Consider the following 24192-nt stretch of genomic DNA (forward strand, 5'->3'; position numbering starts at 1 on the left):
AGGATCATGAACTAGAAACAGAAGTTAAAGTCCATGACAAGATCAGAAGATAAAGTTCACTTAAGTAACAAAAAGTGTAATGATTAGTCCAGGGCATGTAGCCAATGGTTGATGAGCAAGTCTGGCCTTTTTGCAAAGGAAGATTTGAGGCAAATGGGAGCACGGTGACTGTAATGCAAGCACAGCTCTGAGTAATCAGCACTGAAACAATGGTTAAATGCAGTTAAGTGCAAGGAGTAACATAGTTAGGTTTTATCAAACATTAACACTTGTACCGGAGAGTCCATAAAATTCTAATTGGCTTCTTCTGCAGAAAGCAGCCCCAGGAGGTTCTTTATGCACAAAGCAGCTCTGACTCAGGCCGTGAGTGTTATGAGAAAATAAAACCTGCTTGCGTAGCTCCACTGATGGATCCAGGGACTGATGCTCAACACAAAGTAACGATGAATAATGGGCTGAGTGTGTGGTAGGACAACCAGAGCTCTGCAGTGACTCATCTAAAATTTTGCATAAATTGACTTTAAAAAATGCTCCTTTATCAGAAATGAGACTAGGAGGTATTCTCAGGAAAGCACTAAAAATTGCCCTCAAGTAGTATCCCAAATAAACACGAATTATGGATTTGTTCATGAAACTCATGATACATCACACACTTGGCTTTGCACGGAGAGTACACATTACCCTGCCTTTCTGTGTGCGCTTAACAACAGGCTACCGTTGTTGGACAGAAGCTGAAAAATTCTCTTTCCTTTTTGGACCTATGTAATGTGCGTTACGTTAGCAAAGCGTTCACCTGGGCCTTGGCAGAGAACACAGCTGTTAATGAATGGGACATCAGATGGAACCACAGATGATAAAAGAGGGAAATGCCTGGAGAAAGTTTGTGGATCTTAATATGTCTTGCACTGGTGTTTCCTAGCAGTTGGGAGCAGCACAAAATATTAAGCAAATGTGGGGAATTTGTACATCTAAAAGAAGATTGGCTGGCGCTGCGGTTCACTAGGCTAATCCTCCGCCTTGCGGCGCCGGCACACCAGGTTCTAGTCCTGGTCCGGGCGTCGGATTCTGTCCCGGTTGCCCCTCTTCCAGGCCAGCTCTCTGCTGTGGCCAGGGAGTGCAGTGCAGGATGGCCCAAGTGCTTGGGCCCTGCACCCCATGGGAGACCAGGATAAGTACCTGGCTCCTGGCTTCGGATCAGCATGGTGCGCCGGCCGCAGCGCGCCGGCTGCGGCGGCCATTGGAGGGTGAACCAACGGCAAAAGGAAGACCTTTCTCTCTGTTTCTCTCTCTCACTGTCCACTCTGCCTGTCAAAAAAAAAAAAAAAAAAAAAAAGATTGCCCTGCAAAGGTAGGATAAAGTGATAGTGAAAACACATGTCTTTATGCTCTTACTCTGGGAGGTTCCCCTTTTGATCAACCCAATCAATGGACTACCACTGGCACAAAATGTATTTCACTTATTTAAAGCATGAATTACTCCTTCACTTTTTAAAATGACACTTGTAATCTCTAGTCGTGTGTTTGATGCTTTGACTAAATTCCGATACAGCTAGATAGGATACAAGAACTATTGCTACTAACACACGAATCAACAATCTCTTCCAACCTATGAAGAAAATAAAAGAACTGATGGATGAAATTATCTCAATTTTATATTTCTTTGTGAATTAACCTTGAATAATCTGTACCTATCTTAAATATGTTGGAGACAAATGTGTTGGAATCAGACTTCAAGTGTGATTACATATCTGTATCTATATTTCTGTTTTCATTTTGTAATATCATATTCCATAATATTTCACAAATGATATTCATGAAAGTATAAGGCTCAGATTGTACTTCAAGAGAGAAATCTCTGAGTGGACTATCTGAGGCCAATAGCCTCCACCTGTCTTACCTTGGGGATGCACACCACTCTCCTTCTGTCTTCCCTCAGACCATGGTAACCCCAGCCGTCTGCAGAGGTGCAACTGGGGATACTGGGGCTGAGTCTTTGTTTTGAATGCAAGACTCCTCTTGCAGGCCATTTTTCCCTCTGGAGATCCACATCATCTTGATTGAGTTATTCTTAGAACAGTAGCATAGTCTGAAGCTCTTTCCATCCTAACCTCCTCCTCCCCCCTCTCTCTTCACAGATGCCAGACCTGCGTCTGTCTTCTCCTACTTTCTCTATTACAGCCTTCAAAAAAGTTTCTCCAATAAATTTTCGTATTTAATTCCATTGTCACATTTTGTTCTTAGAATGAAGTTGATTTTTTATACTCAGTAGTCTGTTTCTGAATTTTAAGAATTCAAGTGTAAATAACAAATGGATATTATTTACATCTTTAAGATAATTATCACTTTAGATATGTACCTTAATGTCAAACATAATTTCAGTGGATTGGTGCAGCCTGATTAGAATGTGTAAATAAATTGTGTTACATGAACATAGAAACAAATATATATAAAGGAATTTCAGGAAAAACAGAATAGAAAGTATGAGTCTATTTTGATGCTAAAAAATCAAGGGTGCAAAAACATTTTTTCTTCACATGTGTTATATATATGACTGTGTATGTGTGTGTGTGTGTGTGTGTGTATTGAATCACAACACCGGAAAATAAAAAATGATTCAGAGTATATGATTTAAGTATAACTTTCTCAATCATATATTATTTTATATCACCTTCAAATTTCAAGAGTCTCATACCAAATAACTTTCCCTCATCACCGTGATATATTATGCTAATGCAAACAATCAAATTCTTTACACATTCTCCGTATTTACAACTATTCCTATAGTTATAGCTATATACCCTCACATAGCAGGGTTTATAATCAATTAAGTTGAGTCAGTCCCATAAGTGGTTACATCACCATGTTTGGACATCATCCTAAGTGGCCAGAGTTGGTCCCTTTCTTTGGCCACTATTTTTTTTTTTTTCTGAAAATGGATCTCACTAAGCATAGCCCCTGTCCCAAACTACTTCACCCTCTATCTGGAAAAACGATCTTACTTAGACCACTGTGATTCTTTAAACAGATGAAACACGCACTAAATCTGTCTCAAAATGAAGTGCCTAAACTAATTAAGCTAAAATATTCCTAAATTCTCTTGGTCTTCTCTTCCATCCACCCGGAAGACATGTGGACTTCCAGCAGCCCTAGGACACAGGAATCCTTTCTTATCCTCAGAGTGACGTGAGAAGGGAAATTGATTTCATATTATATTTAGCACTTCATTGATTCTGCCTCCCCTGTTGAGAGACCCTGTTAAGGACTAAACAAAAGACATCACTTTTATGAACTGCCTATAATTCTGTGTCTTTGTTGGGTTGTGGAAAAGTCCACCAGTGTGGAAAGCTCAAATTCAGAACGCTCAGTGAGGCTTGCCCAATGCAGGCCAGCTCAGTAAATCATATCTGACAGCCTTTTGTTTAAGATCTTTCTCAACTCTCACTGTGCACTGCCCTCCCCCCTGTACTGGCCCCAGTACCTCACCCTGACACCATGCTCACTGCTATTGGAATTTTGTTGGTATTTACACACCATGATTTTATGGTCCTTGCCAGTACTGACTTAATACTGACGAGCACAGCTATGAACTCCACTCTCTGCAAACAATTGAGAAAAACCACAGAAGTCTTTTAAAAAAAATGGATTTGATTCCCAGTGATGACACAATTACAATTATTTTTGGCACCTTACTGAAAAGAGTTCAAATCATGGAAGGAGATAAAACTCAAATAACACCGGTTGCTATGCTTTCTTTCCACTCGCCTTCAGTAGAAATAAAATGATGCGAAGATGCTGCGTGCCTCTGTAAAGACCAGGAAATCACTTCACTATGGATATTTTTATAAATATCAACAGATGCGATTGTCAGTCACTCATATTTAAGTACCACCAACTATTCTTAGGAAGGTTAAGAAGTGAAAATTGTCTCCTGCAATATCGCTTTTTTATAGTCAAGAAGATTGTGGCCATGGTTCCACTAGAATAAGAGGGTAGACACAGTCACTCTAATATGGTGTTTTCCCTCATTCTCCACACCTTTACATAGGAAAACAAGTGCCTGTATTTGTCCCATTGCTTTTTCTTTTTACTCTTCATTGATACTTTTGTGTGTGTACACCTGCACCCACTGCTGCACTGTTCCACCCAAGTGATTTTCATCTAACTTTAATGAAAGAGAAGCTTTAATCTAATCTTAATAAACATGCAATTTTACTATCACCAAAGCCTTCCGCAATGGTCAACATTCTGACTTTACATATACACACAACTGTGAACTAGTTTAACTTGGTATCTCTAAAAGAGAAAGAAAAACTGGTTTTCAAAAATGGAAATTATAAACCTGTGATCTTAAACCAATGTGGTGAAGATATTTTAGACATTTTGTCTAAAACATTCTGTTCTTGTTGCAGAAAAAAAACCAATATGGATGAAAGTTAGATAGTTATAAGATGATGAACTCCTATGCAGACAGGGGAGTGATGGACGTAATCCATGAGCATGGCTTCCTATGCTGAAGAATCAGTGTCTTCATCAAAATTCCTCATGCTATAGTTTATCTTTCCTTCTAGGTTTTTAGATAATAAAATTTTAACAGTAAAACTGTACAGAAGCCAAAAACACACACACATAGCAGATTGCTCTAGTGCCAGTTGGCCAGGAGTGAATCATTGTGCAGTCTCTCTTTGAATTTGAGGAGTCCTGAAAAAAAAAATACTAAGGTGTTGTCCCCAGAGGAAACCCAAGTGGATCATTGAGAAAATTACCTTTACAATTCAGGCAGAGAAATACTGTTATTAAGGAAAAAGTGAGTATTTAAACTTGTTCCTGTTTTTTTTTCATAAATTATCCAGTCTTGCTGTCTCCATTAATTTAATAACTTAGAAGGTATTTATTTTTTTCCCTGCTTCTAACAGTAATTGCATATCAAGGGTTGTTAGGACCATTTTTATGCAATCAAAATTACCACAAAAAATCAGGTCCCCAAATGGCCAGCTGCCCAAAATCAAAGCCTTAGAATCCAAATGGAAAGTGTAAAATACTGATTTTGCACTTAGCAGTTGTGATGTGGGGCAGGCCACTTAACCTGGGGAAGCTTGATGGGGTTGAGGAGTCATACCTGCTGCTCTTAACTCATCAAAGTATTATTGAAATCTGGGAGATATTCTACATGAAAGTGATTTGTTATATGCCACACGCATATCGTGGTTATATTTTAATAAAATACATTTTGGACAGTTCAATACTAAAGAACGTCACATCTTGTTTTTAAACCACATTCATTCACTCTCCCCATCTCTGGTGTTACTTCTAAGCTTTTATCAAAAAAAGGCTGTAAGCAGTTAAATGAAAATTATGTGTACAGTATTATAAATAAAATAGTTTGACTGATTGCTTAAAGCAGCTCATTGAACTATTCTTTCTTGGTTCCAGTATTTGTGGATATGGCTTTATGAGCCCAAAGCTATGCCTATTGGTTTATGTATTGTCTGTGGCTGCTTTTAAATTAAAAGGGGGAGATTTCAGTAGTTTCAATAAAGTCTCTGTAGCCCACAAAGCCAAAAGTATTTTACATAAAATTCTGCCAAGCTTTGGCATCAGGGGACATGAGAACTGTTATATAATAAATTTGCTTGGTATCTATCAAACATTGTGTTAATTTGTATTTTACAAATCTCGGTAAAGCTATTGGGATTTGGTGAGAAAGTGTATGATGTTACACACACTAAAAATGCGTGTTTGTCTGAAAATGTGCACCTTGTCTGACTGCAAATTTGGTCACATTCAATGGCTTAAATATTCTGACATCCAGCCAGAATGATTCCATGGTGATCCTGAAGGAGTGCCTGCTTCGCAAATGAAACCAATTGCAGCTGTCATCCACTGTCAGTTCGGCTTAATTATTAAAATAAAGACAATTGGTTTTGAGTATACAGAACATGGGAGATTTGAGGATAATTGTTATGAAATAATTCTGCCCAGAAAACTAGTAACAGTACATGATTTTTATTGTGTGCTTGTCAGTGCAAAAATCTGACTGTCAAGCTCACTTTCAATAAGGACACACAAATAATAGGAGGTCCGCCTGTGCCTTTGAGTTGGTAAACGGGAAACAAACAAACACACACCTGCAGAGGGGCAGGAGAATAACTGTTGAGTGCAGGATAGAAAGAAACACGCTTTCTTTAAGTGAAAAACCCAAGACAAAATAGAAGGCTCTTTTATAGGGGCAGGATTCTGTATAGTTATTTCAGCGTTGAAGAATATCGTCCTTGGCTTTCTTTTCCCAGCACAGATGTTCATCTGCATCCCATCTGATCCGAATACTCGGCTTTCTTGGCACACAGCTCTTTATCTCCACTGTGTGTTCTTCCTCTGGGCCAAACTCCAGCGTCACAGATGTGCAGAGAGAAATGGAGGAGAATCTAAGGGATGGGAAAGTCTGAGCTCAAATTTATCAACAGGTCCTTCTGGGTACTGTTTATTTCCCTAAACTCCCACCTGTGCTGTTGCAAGTCTAAGAGCCAGATAAATTTGGCAGCAGGTCTCCAATCTCTGAAAGGGTTTTTTTTTCTTTTCTTTTCTTTTCAAGGAGTTTGTATATTACAGAAATAAGCCTTATAAACAGGGTAAACCATGCACAAACTCTTTGTAGAGTTGCATGTTTTGCTCAGAAAATGGGATACACAATACAAAATTAAATTTTCCATGCAATAAATTTGAAAACTTGATAAAATTTTACTTTTTAAACCACCTTTGTCTCTAACACTGGACAGCACCAAAGAACTACTTGCAATTCTTCCATGTGGTGGATCCCAGGAATGACAATTTGGTAAAATCATAATTTTTTGCTTGTCCAATCTCTCATTGTACCATTGAAAATTTCCATCAAGCTCTTTTTTTTTCTAAAAAATAAAAAAAACCTATTGGGGTTCCTCCACAAATGCCCAGCTTTGTGTTATATTATACTGTACTTTATCCTCGCTATGTTTTATCATGTCCTCTGCTTTTCATCCTTATAAAAAGAGTTGTCAGGTCCCCCTTCTTACACATACAACCTCAGTTTTACAATCATAGTGCAAAAGCAGCATGCCTAATAAGTCAATGAATAGGTAAGGCTGTGTTCCATAGAGCTTTACAAAGCAGTCAGCAGGCATCATAGAGCTTGAAGCTTGATGATCACTGCTATATTCAATACTATTTTTGAGAACAGTGTATATCCTTGTAACTGCCCCAACTGAAGTTTTCCTTGAGCCTGAAGACATTCTGCCAGCATTCTTAAATTGTAGCAGACAATTCATATTCTCTGCCTTTGTTTGACTGGAATTGTCTTCAAGTATCCATCACTTTTGAAGGATTCACCTGAATATAAAAGTCTAGGTCATGGGGCTGCTGCTGTGGCACAGCAGGTTAAAGCCCAGGCCTGCAGCACTGGCATCTCATACGGGTGCTGCTCTGATTCTGGCCGCTCCACTTTCGATCCAGCTCTCTGCTGTGGCCTAGGAAAGCAGTGGAAGATGGCACAAGTTCTTGGGCCCCTGCACCCCCATTGGGAGACCTGGAAGAAGCTCCTGGCTCCTGGCTTCAGATCAGCTCAGCTCTGCACATTGAAGTCATTTGGGGAGTGAATCAGCAGATGGAATCTCTCTCTCTCTCTTTGGCTCTACCTCTCTCTCTGTAACTCTCTCTTTCAAATATATAAAATATATCTTTAAAAAAATAAAATAAAAGGCTTGGGCCCTGCACCCACATGGGAGACCAGGAGGAAGCACCTGGCTCCTGGCTTCGGATTGGCACAGCGCCGGCCGTAGCGGCCATTTGGAGGGAGAACCAATGGAAGGAAGACCTTTCTCTCTGTCTCTCTCTCTCTCTCTCTCTCACTGTCTAACTCTGCCTGGCAAAAAAAGAAAAAAAGAAAAAAAAAAGATTACTTATGTATGTATGTATGAATGTAGTTATAATCAGAATGAAAGAGAGAGAGGGGGACAAAGAGAAAAAGAGCAAGAGATGTATCTTCCATTTGCTTATTCACTCCCCAAATGGCCTCCATGGATGGGGCTGGGCTAGGCCACAGCCAGGAGCCAGAGGCGTCTTCCAGGTCGCCCATGTAGGTGCAGGAGCCCAAGCACTTGGACCATCTTATGTTGCTTTCCCAGGCACATTAGCAGAGAGCTGGATCAGAAGTAGAGCAGCTGGGGCTCTAACTGGCTCCCACGTGGGATGCTGGTGCTGTAGACGGCAGTTTAACCTGCTGCCCCTTATTGCCGGCCTCAGCTTTTTGTTCTGTTTTTCAGATTACACATTTTCCGATATTTCTTTAGGTTAAGTAACTCATTTGTAATCAATTTCCAAACTAATCTTTAAGTTCATTCAGAAAGTTTTATTTTATATATTGGAGATTTTAGCTTTGTGATTGACATTTTATTATTTTCTTTATTTTTATATGTCTATCAAGATTTCCCATCGGTTCACTCATTATTACTGCTTTATCTCCTTTAAGTTTTTGTGTTTTAATAGTTCTATCTATTAATTACAATCTCACTTCATGGTCTTTAATTTGGACTGTTTTTTTAAGTCACATTCTCTACTCTTTCACATGAGTTGTCATTCTTTGTTATATTCTGAACATTGTAATGATGAATTATAAGGCATCTGGATTATGCTTTCTTCTTTTCTTGACAGGCAATTCAACCACTTGCAGATTTTACTGTTCATTTAAAGCTTAGTTTCAATATTCCATAGTATATAATGATTTCAGTTTTCAGCTGATACCTAGGATGTGGTTTGGTCTAGAGTGTTTATTACAAAGTTGTGGCTTTTCTAGGGTCTCTTGTAAATGTTTGAGTTTCTCAGACAGGTTTCTCTACTCTTTCTGGGCCCAAGTCCATCTTGCAACCTTGAGAAGTTTTTGGTATAACCATGCTGCTCTCCTCTCTGTAGCAAATCTTTTCTGCTATGCCTTCCAATTGTTTGCCATGTGTCCATACAACTTCTCTCAGCCAAGACCCTGGGATATATCCTTATGCAAATTTCAGGACCATTTTCTTTATGTTACTACCAATTTTCTAGGATCCTGCTCTGCAAATTTCAGTTGTTGCAAAAGTCTGAAAGTGTTGTGTTTGCCTCACCAGCTCAGAGATACTTCTGTCCTGCTTGAGCAACAACTGAAGCATGAACACATCTGAGGCAGAAAAGCAAGGGATATGAGTACTTTCTCTTATGGTTCATAGTCTTGACCTGCTCATTTCCCAATATCTGAAACCACGGGCTCCTGTATTTCGTCACTTTGTGTTTTGCTTGTTGTGAGCAGACATTTCATGGACAAAAATACATGGGAATCTAGTATCAAACTTCCAACTAATTTTCATCTAAGAGCAATTAAGCCAGGAAGAATAGCAGTGATGAATAGATATAAGACTTAACAGAGCAAATCTAAATTTAAAGATAATTGTGATTAATTAATGGGAAAACTCACAGTGGAACAAAAAAATCAAAAATAACCACATATTTTTAACCTTTGCTAAAAACTTGATGAATGTTTATGAGTAAGTCATTGATCAAATTCTTTATGCTTGTATTTGCAAAATGATTTTCATATACCTATCCTATCCATAAGCTAGGCATAGATTTTTAAAAGTATAGATAGACATATAATCTCTTACTGCTATAAGAGTTTTGAAAGCTACATATTCTCCTTCAATCTCATTTTTGGCTAAAATTGTGACAATAATAATTGCTTTATAGTTATATTAAAATAATTAAATAATATAATTAATGATATTTCTATTATCATAATAATTGATCCATTGTAAAATTGAAGAATTGTTAACCAATAATTACATTAGTAAAAGTATGACAGTAATAAGTGGTAATGTATAACCAAATATTATAAGAAATTGAATATTATTATATTGTATAAGCCTCTTGAATTTGAAAATGCAAATAACATTACACATGTTATGAAAATCATGTTTCTTGGATTTGTCTGGCTAAGTATACAATTGGATCGTAACCTATAAAGAAAAATATTGATATCACAAAAACAAAGTGGAAAAGGGACTGCAAAACCATGAGGACAATCATCATCAACAATCAATACAATCAGGATGGATAAAGGAAGGTTTATTAAATATTTTATATTTTAAAAATAATGTTTGGTATTTTGTCATTTTTAACCTTTGGTGTTGAGCCAGAGTTGTGGTACAGTGATTTAAGCTGTGACCCGTGATGCCAGATCCCATATTGCAGAACAGGTATGAGTCCTGGCTGCTCTGCTTCCACTCCATGTCCCTGTTAATGTAGCTGGGAAAGCACACTCACCCCTGCCACCTCTGAGAGACCCTGATGGAGTTCTGATGCCTGGCTTTGGCTTGGCCCAGCCCTCCTCATCACAACCACTTGGGGATTGAACCAACACATGAAGATCTCTTTCTCACTGTCTCTTCCTCTCTGTCCTTCTGCCTTTCAAATAAATTTTAAAAAAATCTTAAAGAAAGCTTTGGTGTTTATCTATTCTAATTATAAAAATGCTTACACATTCTCTTTAGAAACACAAAGGAAAAAAACACTTTGGTCTCCAATAATGTTTAGCCATTTAAAATGTTGATGCCTCTCCAGGTGTCATGTTGCCTACTGATAACTTTCTGTGCTTACCCTCTTTCTTTATAAATCTCAATACTAATAAAATAGAACTTTATCACTGGTTAATTTAATTACAAGGGAAGGCTAAATCTCATTCCCTAAGGGAAAAGCTGAAGGTTTCATGAACAAAGAATAATCTGCACAACTCACAAGTATTGAAATTGATATTGTTGACAAGACAATAAGAACTACAAACATTCTGTGTTGCACTCATTAAATTATGACCACTTGTGTTAAACTGCATCAGCAATGCCATTTCTTTAAAAAAAAAAAAGAGAGAGAGAGATTTATTTATTTATTTATTATTTGAAAGGCAGAGTTACAGAGAGGCAGAGGCAGAGAGACAGAGAGGTCTGCCATCTGCTGGTTAACTCCCCAGATGGCCACAATGGCTGGAGCTGTGCCAATCCAAAGCCAGGAACAAGGAGCTTCCTCTGTGTCTCCCATGCGGGTGCAGGAGCCCAAGGACTTGGGCCATCTTCTACTGCTTTCTCAGACCATGGCAGAGAGCTGGATCAGAAGTGGAACAGCCGGGATGCAAACTGGCACCCATATGGGATGCCAGCAACTGCAGGCGGGTGTCTTTACCCACTACATTACAGTGCCAGCTCCAGCAATGCCATTTCTTAACATAGATTTCAAATTTTGAAAGCGCTAACTCCGAAAATCTTCGAAACAGCAGTGTGAAGCAGACATCAACCTCAGTGTCCACATCCGTAGTGTGCAGAACACAAGAATATATTCATCTTGCCTACAATGATGGATGTAGCAAATTTGTAAGCCTTCAACCCTGAGCTTTTCTGCTCTATCTGCTTGTGTTCCGCATGGTCATTGTTCCATAGGCAGTCTCTAGCATAGAAGCCATAAAGCTGATGCTTAGAAAATACATGTTCACTGAATCTTTATTTTTTTACAGAGGCAGGTTCCAAAAGATATATTTGATTAACAGATCTTTATTGAACACTTGCTATTCATTCATTAGATTTCAACAGCAAAAACAAGTTGATTATTCAGTTTTGTGTGTAGCTGAAGAAACAGACAAATAAAAAATTGCAATGCTATAAAATGACCTTGGTTGTGCAGTCAGATATAAGGATACCCTAGTACTGCAGCGTAGGGAAGCATCCTTCAGGCTAGGGATGGGAGGGTTGATAAGGATGCTCTAGGCTTTGGAAAGGATCTGAATAAATACTCTGCAGTAATGCATGTGTGGAGGTGCACAGATATTCAGGATGCAAGTGCTTGAATGGGGGATATGAGAAAGTGACTGACTCTGAATGTAAAATATCAATGAACTCTGTTGATACATACATGAATAAATATGTATCTATAATAAAAAATGTGTCAAAATGTACATGACTACCATTATTTTTGATGGGATACGGGTAATTTTCAATTTGTAAACATTTCAGAATGTTTATGCTTGTGAAAAACGATTATGGTTGGTTTAAAATCAGGAGCTGGGGGCACGAAATAAGTGCAAGATTAACCACATACATATATACAAAATGTGATTCAGATGCCAGTTAAGTTCAAGAACTGGAGTGCTCAAGGAGAATTTTAAAAACACAGAAAAGAAATCAGAAAGAAGACAATTAGTACATGTCAGTCCAAAATATGCCACTTTGGGTAAGGATTATTTTTAAAGGGAAGGCAATTTAGAAATGCATGTAAAGTGCTACAGCATGCATCTTTCTGTCTAAAAATGGGGAATTACCTTATTTTGGTAACTAGGACACAGATTTCTTTAAAAAAAAAGACTTATTTATTTGGAAGGCAGAATTACAAAGAGGCAGAGGCAGAGAGAGAGAGGTCTTCCATCCACTGGTTCCCTCCCCCAAACAGTTACAACAGTGAAGCTGGGCCAATCCAAACCCAGGAATCTGGAGCTTCTTTCAGGTCTCCCATGTGAGTGCAGGGGCCCAAGGATTTGAACCATCTTCTTCCGCTTTCCCAAGTCATAGCAGAGAGCTGGATCAGAAGTGAAGTAGCTGGGACTCGAACCAGCGCCCATATGGCTCTGCATGCAGCAGCTTTAACTGTCATGCCACAGTGCTGGCAATGACACAAATTTCTACTGATAATGGAATCTCTGTTTTCTATTCCAGGAATAAAGGGACTACCGTCAATCATATATGAAGAAGGCTCTACTCAAGTCATTCTGTGCTAAAGACCCTTATGTTCCATTGGACTGGTAACATACCTTTCTAAATACCCTTATATTTCATTAATTTCTCACCTACGGTTACCTCCCCACAATGTATCTCTCTAGAATATCCATTGCTGTCTTCCCCTAGTCTGTTTCTCCAAGATGTATCAACCTTTGTTAGTGTGCTATATGAGTTATAAATTCTCTTTTTTGGTGACACTTTGTGAACTACTTGCATAAATATGTAATTAAGCATTTTTTCCTCTGTTGTTAATCTATTTTTTAGTGTAACACACTAGTCCAACATTGCTGAACCTAAAAACCTGAAGGACTTTTCTTTCACCTATTGACAAGATAAGACAGAATGCTTATTTTAAACATTACTAAAAAGCTAGAATGTACAAATAGATTAAAAGTGCAAAATATGATAAAAACAGAACAGTTGAAGATCCCATCCTAAATTCTGGCCTCTGCATTCAATCCACATATTTGCTCCAATCTATTATTTATGTTTTTCAGACTAAAGCTAAAGGATTTTTAAAATATACTGATCATGATATTCCTGATTTCTCAGTTATTGATTTCTTTGGCTGCTTATTGAGTTATGCATTTCTGATCCCCATTACATATATCATACCCTTTCTTCAGAAATCACATCTAATAACATCTACCATAAATTTTTACAAAGAAATATATTCTAGGAAGAGTTTCTCCAGTATTTTCTCTAGCTGGTTCTTATATTTTATAGAAATGGAATTTTTCCAATCTTATTCTGCATTCATAATTAACACATTTTTTGAGTTTCCCAAAACAATTGAAAACCTTTCTAAAATCTTCAGACTACACATTTAAACTTGTATCTCAGCTTCATAAAATCCCTGGTATTTGGAAAACTGACAAGGAGCATAACTAACTATGAGGTTTTAGGATTGGCCGAGGTACTTGCTGAGTATATTGGATTAGGGGCAAACGTTCTGACAAGTCAAAAATATCCTTGCTGAAAATTCCTCAAAGAGAGATCTATGTATCATCATGCCACATTCTTTTGTTTTTAAGATTTATTTATTTATTTGCAATTCAGAATTACATAGAGAGGAGGGAGGAAAATAGAGCTTCCATCCACTGTTTCACTACCCAGGTGGCTCCAACAGCCAGCACTGGGCCAGGACAAAGCCAGGAACCAGGAGCTCCATCCAGTCTCCTGGCAGGGGCCCAAACAGCTGGCCATTCTCTGTTGCCTTTCCCAGGCCATTAGCAAGGAGCTGGGTTGCAAGTGGAGCATCCAAGACTCGAACCAGGGCCCAGAGGGGATGCCAGCATCACAGTTGATGGCTTTACCTACTGTGCCACAACACCAGTCTCCATGTTACATTCTTTTTTTTTTTTTTTTTTTTTTTTTTTTTTTATTTTTTGACAGGCAGAGTGAACAGTGAGAGAGAGAGAGACAGAGAGAAAGGTCTTCCTTTTGCCGTTGGTTCACCCTCCAATGGCCGCCGCGGCCGGCGCGCTGCGGCCGGCGCACCGCACAGATCCGATGGCAGGAGCCAGGAGCCAGGTGCTTTTCCTGGTCTCCCATGGGGTGCAGGGCCCAAGCACCTGGGCCATCCTCCACTGCACTCCCGGGCCACAGCAGAGGGCTGGCCTGGAAGAGGGGCAACCGGGACAGAATCCGGCGCCCCGACCGGGACTAGAACCCGGTGTGCCGGCGCCGCTAGGCGGAGGATTAGCCTAGTGAGCCGCGGCGCCGGCCCATGTTACATTCTTTATATAGATTTCTGCAAGAAGAAGACTCCTAGAAGCCACCAATGCTTACAGTTCCTGTAGTGTTAATTCGACAAGTATCTGTTCTGAAAACCTACCATTTACTGAAATCAGGAGATTATTGTGGTTCAAAAGGCAAACCCAGAAGGAATAAAAAGAATAACATTAAAGAACCAGTCATATACATAACACTCAGTAATAAAATTCTGCATACAGACTAGTAGAGGGTTCCTACAAAAATGATGTAAATTAATTTCTCTAAAAAACAAAAATGGAATAAACTAAGGTGCTGATGAAGGATTTGCAAAAGAGAAGTAAAGGGATTCAATGAACTTTAAAAAATGATGACAGAAAAAAGGAAGATAATATAGATTTTTCTATTTTAAAAACAAATCTGGCCTGCGCTGCGGCTCAATAGGCTAATCCTCCACCTGCGGCGCCAGCACCCCTGGTTCTGGTCCCGGTCGGGGCGCCGGATTCTGTCCTGGTTGCCCCTCGTCCAGTCCAGCTCTCTGCTGTGGCCCAGGAGTGCAGTGGAGGATGTCCCAAGTACTTGGGCCCTGCACCCGCATGAGAGACCAGGAGAAGCACCTGGCTCCAGGCTTTGGATCAGCGTGGTGGGCCGGCCACAGTGGCCATTGGGGGTGAACCCACGGAAAAAGGAAGACCTTTCTCTCTGTCTCTCTCTCTCTCACTGTCCACTCTGCCTGTCAAAAGAAAACAAAATCTGGCTTATTGTTATATCTGAAAATCTGCAACCCAACAGTCTACCATGCAGGAACCTGGTAAGGAATCACCAGGCTCATGTGGAGAGAAAGGCAGAACATTTTGTCACAAGGTCAAAGTTGAGCTGGAGTGTCAAGGGGTAATTTTATGATGATCAAATCACAATATAGGTGAAAAGATGGGCCTGTCATGGCCTCAATCTGAAATCTAGCATGAAAAAGTCTAAACTTCAAAGAGCATTAATAAAGGCATTTAGATAGTTGTTAGTCCATTTTCATTACTTTAACTAAAATATCTGAGAAAAAGCTTCTTGACAAAGACAAGGTCTATTTCAGCCTAGACTTTGGAGGTTGTGGTTCAGGATTTGGCCACCTCAAAGGCGAGTGTTTGGTGGAAACATATCATGAAAGATGTGGAGGAAAAATCACACGGTGAGCCAGCATGAGACAGAGAGAAGCTAGGTCAAAGAAGCTCAAACAATAATCAACCATCTTGCCAAAGCCCGTTAATGCACACCCCCAGTGACCCCAAGGCCTCCCAACAGATCCACCTCTCAGATGCCATAACTAGATCGAATCTCCACACTTCATCCATCAACCTTTATCATTAAGACATCAGAATTTGAACACTGGTCCCATTCAAACACTGAAAAAATACAAACTCAGTGAAAGCAAAAACTTGAAGAAATTCCCAAAGCACAAGGAAGGAGGGAAGTGTTAAGCAACATCTACAAGTCAACCAAAAATTAAAAAGTAAAAGATTGGAAGAAAGCAATTGTTTTAGAACAGATGGTATTATAAAAGGATAGAAGTAAGAAACTTAGCACATCATCTGAGGAAGGAAGAAACTGGTCAAGGTTTGAATCTCTTATCTTGAAATTACTTAAAATAACATTAATAAATGTCAAAGTTGATATCCACAAGTGTCAAGTGACTACATAATATTAATTTTAGAAAATGTATTATAAGCGGCCAGTGCCATGGCTCAATAGGCTGATCCTCTGTCTGTGGCACCAGCACACTGGGTTCTAGTCCCGGTCGGGGCACCGGATTCTGTCCCGGTTGCTCCTCTTCCAGGCCAGCTCTCTGCTGCGGTCCGGGAGTGCAGTGGAGGATGGCCCAAGTGCTTGGGCCCTGCACCCACATGGGAGACCAGGAGAAGCACCTGGCTCCTGCCTTCAGATCAGCGCGGTGCGCTGGCCGCAGCGCGCCGGCCGCAGCAGCAATTGGAGGGTGAACCAAGAGTAAAGGAAGACTCTCTCTCCCTGTCCACTCTGCCTGTCAAAAAAAAAAAAAAAAAAAAAAAAAAAAAAAAGAAAAGAAAAGAAAGAAAGAAAGAAAGAAAGAAAGAAAGAAAGAAAGAAAGAAAGAAAGAAAGAAAATGTATTATAAGCAATCAAGTTACTGAGTGTGGCATATAAATTTTATTATCCAGGAATTTCCAAAATATTTATTGCTATGGGACTTAACCATCAGGTCTTTCATGTTTGAAAGGTAGACATATATGTTCAGCATTCAGATGGAAACCTTTGAGTTATTAAAAATACAAAAAAACTTGAGATAGAAAGTCAAATAGACACTGGCTTACATTACTAGTCCCAAGTTTTTGGTAGCTTGTGTGCACTGGGTACATCTGTATATATCAGCATGGCCATTAAATGTATTATAATATAATAAAAAACCAAAAAAAGATACTATAGTAACCATGTTATAAAACGAGCTCTAAGCCATTTGATGAACGCTTCCCTTCTGGTAATAAAGGGATTAATTAAAATTCCTCACTATAGAGTTACATGAGGGTAGTGTATGGTTTTTCCTTCTGTGCATTAAATTTAACTTCTTTTTATGCATTTAAGAAAAAAGATAAGCTTAAGATTTATACATTTAGAGATCCTTCCTAGGCCCACAATTTCAACTTACCATACCTTCTATTTTCGTTTCAAAGAGTAGATGTTTAGGCATATTTCTCACTCACATGAGGACAGGTTGAGGATTCTGGGACAGAGGTACATGATCTCTGCTCTTTCCAGTCAATTCTTCTGAGCTAAGTCACAGTGACTCTTTATTCCTACCTATTTCTAAAGGTCATACTGGTAGATTTCTGTAGTTCAGTTCCACAGGATGTGAGAAATCAAGAAGGACTGACTGTACGAAAGTTTCTGCATGGGACAAGCCTGAAAATACTATCTCTTAATAACAATAACGATTATAAAAATTACATTGACCTATTTATTGTATACTAAACTATGAGTTTTAAAGGGGAAAACAAAAATAAAACATATTGAATAGCTGTATATTTAAATAGAGCAAATAAGTTGAGTTGAAATCAAACTCAACCAACACCTAAGTCCATGGTCTTAATCAAATACAGTGTTCCTTCATTGCCGTTTAGGAAGTTTATAATACTAGCCAATGAGAAGCAGCCTGTCCAAGGGACAGAGTTGGGAATCGTTGGCCAATACAAATAAACCCATCATTCAGCCTAGTACAATGTAGTCAAGATATTGAAAGATTTTAGATGCAATCTGGTGGCTGGAGCTGTGGCACAGTAGGTTAATCCTCGGCCTGCAGTGTCGGCATCCCATATTGCCATTGGTTCTAGTCCCGGCTGCGCCTCTTCCTATCCAGCTCTCTGCTACGGCCTGAGAAAGCAGTGGAAGATGGCCCAAGTCCTTGAGCTCTGCACCCATATGGAAGACCCAGAAGAAGCTCCTGGCACCTGGTTTGGATCAGCTCATCTCCTGCTGTTATAGACATTTGGGAAGTGAACCAGTGGATGGAAGACCTTTCTGTTTCTCTTTCTCTCCTTCTCACTGTCTGTAACTCTACCTCTCAAATAAATAAATAAAATCTTAAAAAAAAAAAAAAAAAAAGAAGAAGAAGAAGAAGAAGCAATCTGTTGAAGAGGCCAAAGGAAAGGAGACTGGTTTTGTCCTGTGGTGAGTAGGGTGACATTCTGTAATGTGCAGCAGGCCAGTTGCCTATGTCCTTGTATATTTAAGCAAAGCATGCACAAACTTATATGTGAGCATTGTGTGTGTGTGTGCATTGTATGCGTGTGTGTGTGTGTGTGGTGTGTGTTGGAGTAGGGCAAGGGTCTTTTTCCCTTGCTTTGTTTTTGTCTTTGTTTTCTCCAGGCAAGAATTTGATGCCAAGCCTATTTACAAAGTTCAGCTTTGGGGTCATGAGAATTTTGCTGCATATAGCTGACAGTTTTATGTTCCTGAGGCTCACAAAGCTTTTATCCTCTTCCTGGTGTTTCCTTACCACCATGTGCGTTAACCTCTTTTTCTTGACTGGCCCCAACTATTGTTTAGAGTTCTACAGGAAAGTCTGGACACAGACAACTAGAAATTCATCCGGTTACCTGCGCATTTCAGCCAAACCACAGTTGATAATATTTTGGTGAATTTTCCCTGGAGTGGAATTTATCCAGGCAATTGGATAATAATCTCCTTTTAAGCTAGCTTGATCTTGGAAGATAAATATAATAGATAGTTTTGGGGAGCTATATTGATCTTCTGAGATTTTCCTACAATCGAATAGAGAGAATAACGAGACAAGGATAAATAACTTAGTATCATAAATATCTTTCCCGTTTTCTGTCAGACTTAATTTGTACACACAAGAGTAAGTTTGTGATTTCAACTGATAACCTTAAAAATAAATTTTAAAAAATATTCTCATGAGAAGATGGCTCTATACCAGACAAAGATATTTTAAGAGCTGTCTAAACTAAAAGTCAAAAGCAATCCAGGCCGGTGCCGCGGCTCACTAGGCTAATCCTCCGCCTTGCGGCGCCAGCACACCAGGTTCTAGTCCCGGTCGGGGCGCCGGATTCTGTCCCGGTTGTCCCTCTTCCAGGCCAGCTCTCTGCTGTGGCCAGGGAGTGCAGTGGAGGATGGCCCAAGTGCTTGGGCCCTGCACCCCATGGGAGACCAGGAGAAGCACCTGGCTCCTGGCTTCGGATCAGCGCGGTGCGCCGTTCGCATCGCACCAGCCGCGGCGGCCATTGGAGGGTGAACCAACCGCAAAGGAAGACCTTTCTCTCTCTCTCTCTCTCTCTCACTGTCCACTCTGCCTGTCAAAAAAAAAAAAAAAAAAAAAAAAAAAAAAAAAAGCAATCCATTTCTGAGTATGTTGTACTGTCAGGTAATTAGTAACTTCAAGGCATCCCTGATCATTCAGTGGTTTAAGCAAACCAATGCAATAACTATATAGGCAATCTTCAATGTACACTTGAACTATTTTATATTTGTGTTTAGGTCAGTTGTTTGAAACTTGGAACATTTCCCCTAGGGAAAAAATGTTATGAAACATGATTGGGTTCTTAAGGTACTCAACAAAATGTCTAATTAATAACTAATTTAAAATACACCACTGGGTTCAGGTTGTGATTGTGAGGGGTAAAAATCGACCCATTGGATGAAGGAGTTTATTCCTCTTTATTCATACAAATTTGAATAATCCAATAATAGAGCAAACCAGTATTTATTGATGGCATCATATTTATCTTTCTTTTCACTTATTTATTCATTTCAGAGGAAGAGAAAAAGTATATGCTCTCATTCACTGATTTTCTCTCAAATTCTTGCAATGGTCAGAACTGGACCAGGCAGAAGCCAAGAGCCTGGAAAGCAACCCAGTTTTATCATGTAGCTGGCATGAACTCAAAACTTCAGCCATCACTTCAGTCACCCAAGGTTTGCATTGATAGGAAGCTGGAATCAGGAGCCAGCATTGGGAACCCAACCCAGGTACACCAGTATGGGATTTGAGCATTTTAAATGTCTATTTATTCCCTGATGACTTTTGTTTTTAAAAATAGAACTTATTTTTTGTTCTAAAGTTTTGAAAAAGTAGGAAATTTTGCATCACCATAAAATTAAGAACCAGAAATCACCACTACTAGTAAATTGGTGATTAAAGGATGAAGTTGGTTGTGAATGAAATGCATGGCACAATTATTTGCCTATCTGTATTTTCCTAAGTGCTGGAAGTATATAAAATAAATTTTAATTATATTCTGTATCCCTAAATAATTTTCTGCTTTAATAGTTGTCTTGGGGTATTGATGATGATTTTTTTTAAATAAGTGCTTCAGTGCTTAAACCTTTTTCTTTTGACATTGTCAAGTATCCCTCCAGAATGGCAGCTCTCATTTACACACTCACCAGGAGGAGATGCAGGTCGTTGTGTGAAAAATCTGTGGTAAAATTGTTCGGTTTCTGGATTGCTTTGTTTTCCTCTCCACATCGTTTCCACAGCTACCTTTTCCCTTTGACGGCATTTCTGTTTCCCACCTGGAAGATCATGGTACCCCTCCAAGCCTCTCTACACGGCACTGTGGAATTCCATTACTCTATTGCTTTACTTCTCATCCTATTACACTAAGATGGAAAAAATAGTCCCACTGAGTTTTCAAAAATGACCATTCATTGTCTGTGAAAATATCTCAAGCCAGTGCATTTGTAGAGCTGAGAGAAGGTCTGGTTTAGGAATACCTGTGTGTTTTGAGGATAAAATATTTTCTACCACAATTTATCTACAATCCAAGGTGTACAAAAGAGCCTATATCAAAAGATCATTGAAAATAGCCCTATCATTATGATCAATTGTGAACAGAAATTGATCACTGGGACTAGTGAGATGGCATTGGTACATGCCACTTTGATGGGATTGAATTGGAATCCCCTGGTATGTTTCTAACTCTACCGTAAAAGTACAGCACGTCCAACGTGGAGCTCGAACCCACGACCCTGAGATTAAGAGTCTCATGCTCTACCGACTGAGCTAGCCAGGTGGATATATTTTTTAATAGATTCTAAGATACACAGTGGCTTGAAATGTTGATCCATACTAACAAAATTGTTGTCAATATCTTTAAATATATTTGTATCTTGTGATTCAGTTAGGCATAACCAAGATTGTAATCAAAGAATTAGATAGAGGAAGATTTATCCAGGGTTGCTTAGAATATAGAATAAAATTAGACAAAGATATCAATTATAGCACGTTCTTGTGAAGGGATAAATATGATTACTCATACTTCTTATGGACGATGTAAATGGCATACAAAGTGATAGTGATGCAAGACTAAGTGAAAACTTAATTATAAATTTGTTAAAATTGAATTCATAGATGGACCCATCAAATATATGAGGCATAATGATGGATTCATTGTGAAGCTGTCATTTGGGATGTTGATCATAAATATCAATTTTTGACTTTCTGCTTCAAATTTCTTTGTAATGACTTTGCACATCTCTCACTACTTGAATTATGAAATGCAATTTGGTCATGAAATCCTGGGCTCAAAAGTCAATAATAAACTCTTCAAGCCTTGTTTAAGTGTTTGTCTGGTTGAAGACAAGCTACAGTAAAATCCAAATTCAAGTACTGTGAGTGGATCTCTAAAGAAACAACAGCTCTATTTTTGTCTTGGCCACTTTCCATCCCTGAATGGGGCAGGTGCGTGGTCCTTTTTCCCTTCTTTCTATCACACAGAATAAAAATAAGTAAGTAAATAAATAAATAAAGACACACAGTCTCCTTGTCATTGTGAGGCTCAGCAACAGGCATTTCAACCGGGGTTTATGAGGTAATAAATTATTGTTCCCTGTCCTGGCAAGCTGCTTTTCTGAAAGGCCACATCCGGTCCTTGGGGCACCAGCTTTTATTATGCATTTCATATTGAACCCAAGGTCAAATTAATTGACCTTATCTATGTGAAAAAAAAACAGCTGGTTGCCTTGAGAAATAAAATCTTTTACAGAGAGTTTTGGGACAAGTAAACAACAGAACTCAATCCCTGACAGCTGGAACCTCCAGTTAGAAAGAGTAAATGGGGAGGAGTTTATTTTTTGAATCATCTAAATCATCAGGTGAGAATCGATAGTAATTGCGTGTTCCCTCAGGAGCAATGAGATTCCAATGTCATCTGCATGTTCACACATATTCCGTTTATTTTGTTTCATATTACAAATTTTAGGGTGTGAGGAGGAAAAGTTAATAACACGCATTCTGTGGCCTCTAAGAAACAACAGTACAACCTTTTCCACAAGGACAAAACTAAGCCATTTAGATTCCTAAAGAACACATTCTAGGTCTAAAAAACTCAAAGATCCAACAGCCTAACCCCAAAAGTAAAAGAGGTCCTCCATGCTTTCTGAAAATTATGCGAGGGGACTTCAAAAAATCTGTGGGAACACGCAATTAAAAGATAAATTACTTTTGGCGTAAAAAGATTTGAAAATCACACATCGTTTTTTCATGAACCTTTTGAAGCTTCCTTAGAAGACTAATAGCTCCTAAATTTGTATATATGAAATTAGAAATCCTTAAATAGAATTTTTAAGAAAGAAGACTAACAGAATGGAAGAGGAGGCTAATTTATTTTCTAAAATATTTGTTCCTCTGTTTCTTCATTTGGTAAACAGGATGAAAATTCTTGCATCTAGTAATTGTTTATATACATCAATTCAGACAGTGTTGCATGTTAGTTCTGCTATGGACCAATGAAAATGCTAGCTTCTGTTTTATGTTTTTTTAAAGGTGAATTGATTCATGCCAATTTTGCTCAAAACCCCAAAATGTAATCTGCCTATACCTATAATAGGCCAAAAGCAAATATATAAATTTGTGCCCCCAATTTATTACTTTGTTGTTTTACTTCTTTTTGGTTACTTACGCAGATACAGCCTTTGAAACAGTTTCGTGTATAAACCTAAAGTGACCCAAAGAGCTGCCAGTTAAAATGGTATTTCAATGTCACTGTCAGTTTGTGACTCTTATACCTGAATTTAACTTAAATATGTGAATTGAGCAAGTGTATGAAGAAATAAAAATGGGATGAGGAGGTATCAATAAGATTTGTTTAAAAGGATATTGCTGGAGAAACTGGTATCAAGCAATCCTTGTGTGTCTTATTTAATTAATGAGAAAACTTATGACTTCTTTTCTGTGGAAAAAATTTATTTTGGGTTGATCATATGTAAACAAAATGAGCAAATCGGATTTGATAAACGAGATGTTCATGGTGTAGCAAGCACACATCAGGTGGAGGGCTGCTCTGTCCTCGAGTATGGAATAGATTAAGCCACAACACACACATCTGCTTGGGGGAATGCTGAAAAAGTTAATGGCTGTGAAAAAGGGTTTGAACCTCTGGCTGAGGTCAGAAGCAGGGTGATTTAGTGACTTTGGCAAACAGACTTTCAATGGGGTAAAATGAAGTTTGGTTTCATTTTGACCAGTACTTAGAGGACATCAATAAAGTTTTCAGTGCTCAAAGATAAGTTCAAGGCCCACATGGAAACTGAATGATTTGTAAAAATCAGCTCATTGTTTTATTATTCAATGAATCCATTATTAGTATTTGCATCTTTTTATTTTATCCAATCCATGATGTTATTTTACAATGGGAATTTCTAGATGAGATTATTCAGCAAATATTTTTCTTAAAATAAAGAGAAAAAGAGACACACAATCTTCTGCCATCAGCATACCAAGGTTGAACTGAATCCTCTGAAATGAGGAAAATTGACTTTCACATCTTCTCAAAATCCATACGAAAGGGAATGACACCAGCCTGTGAGGACCAGTGTGCAAAGAGGGTGTAAAATTGCAAAAACATGACACTGAATATGCTCTTTAAAATTCCCGGTTCTTCTTTATCAGGTGAGATTTGAGGTTCATATGAATGTCAAAATAAAATAAGAAAGTATTAGAAATAAGGGCAAATTAAATGATTAATTTAGGATCTGGAAATTTAAAGAGGAAGATTGAGAAAAACTAGGGGCCTCTGCAGACAATTTTTCTAAAAATATAGCAACAAAACTGTCTCCTGAGTAGAATGGGCGAGTGACACATTTCTGGTAATCTATGGACAGATGAAGGCACAGAAATAATCTCTTAGCA

At 38.7% G+C, this 24192-nt stretch overlaps 1 non-coding gene across 1 annotated transcript; it reads right to left on the reverse strand.

Moving 5' to 3' along the window:
* Positions 1–21003: 21003 nt before the first annotated feature.
* TRNAK-CUU (transfer RNA lysine (anticodon CUU)) lies at positions 21004–21076 on the reverse strand. Its single transcript has one exon. It is a non-coding gene; the product is annotated as a tRNA-Lys (tRNA).
* Between the last annotated feature and the right edge of the window lie 3116 nt (positions 21077–24192).

Source organism: Oryctolagus cuniculus, chromosome 17, assembly GCF_051225735.1.
Source record: "Oryctolagus cuniculus isolate XC-2025 breed Fujian yellow rabbit chromosome 17, ASM5122573v1, whole genome shotgun sequence".
In the NCBI taxonomy this organism is placed as follows: Eukaryota; Metazoa; Chordata; class Mammalia; order Lagomorpha; family Leporidae; genus Oryctolagus; species Oryctolagus cuniculus.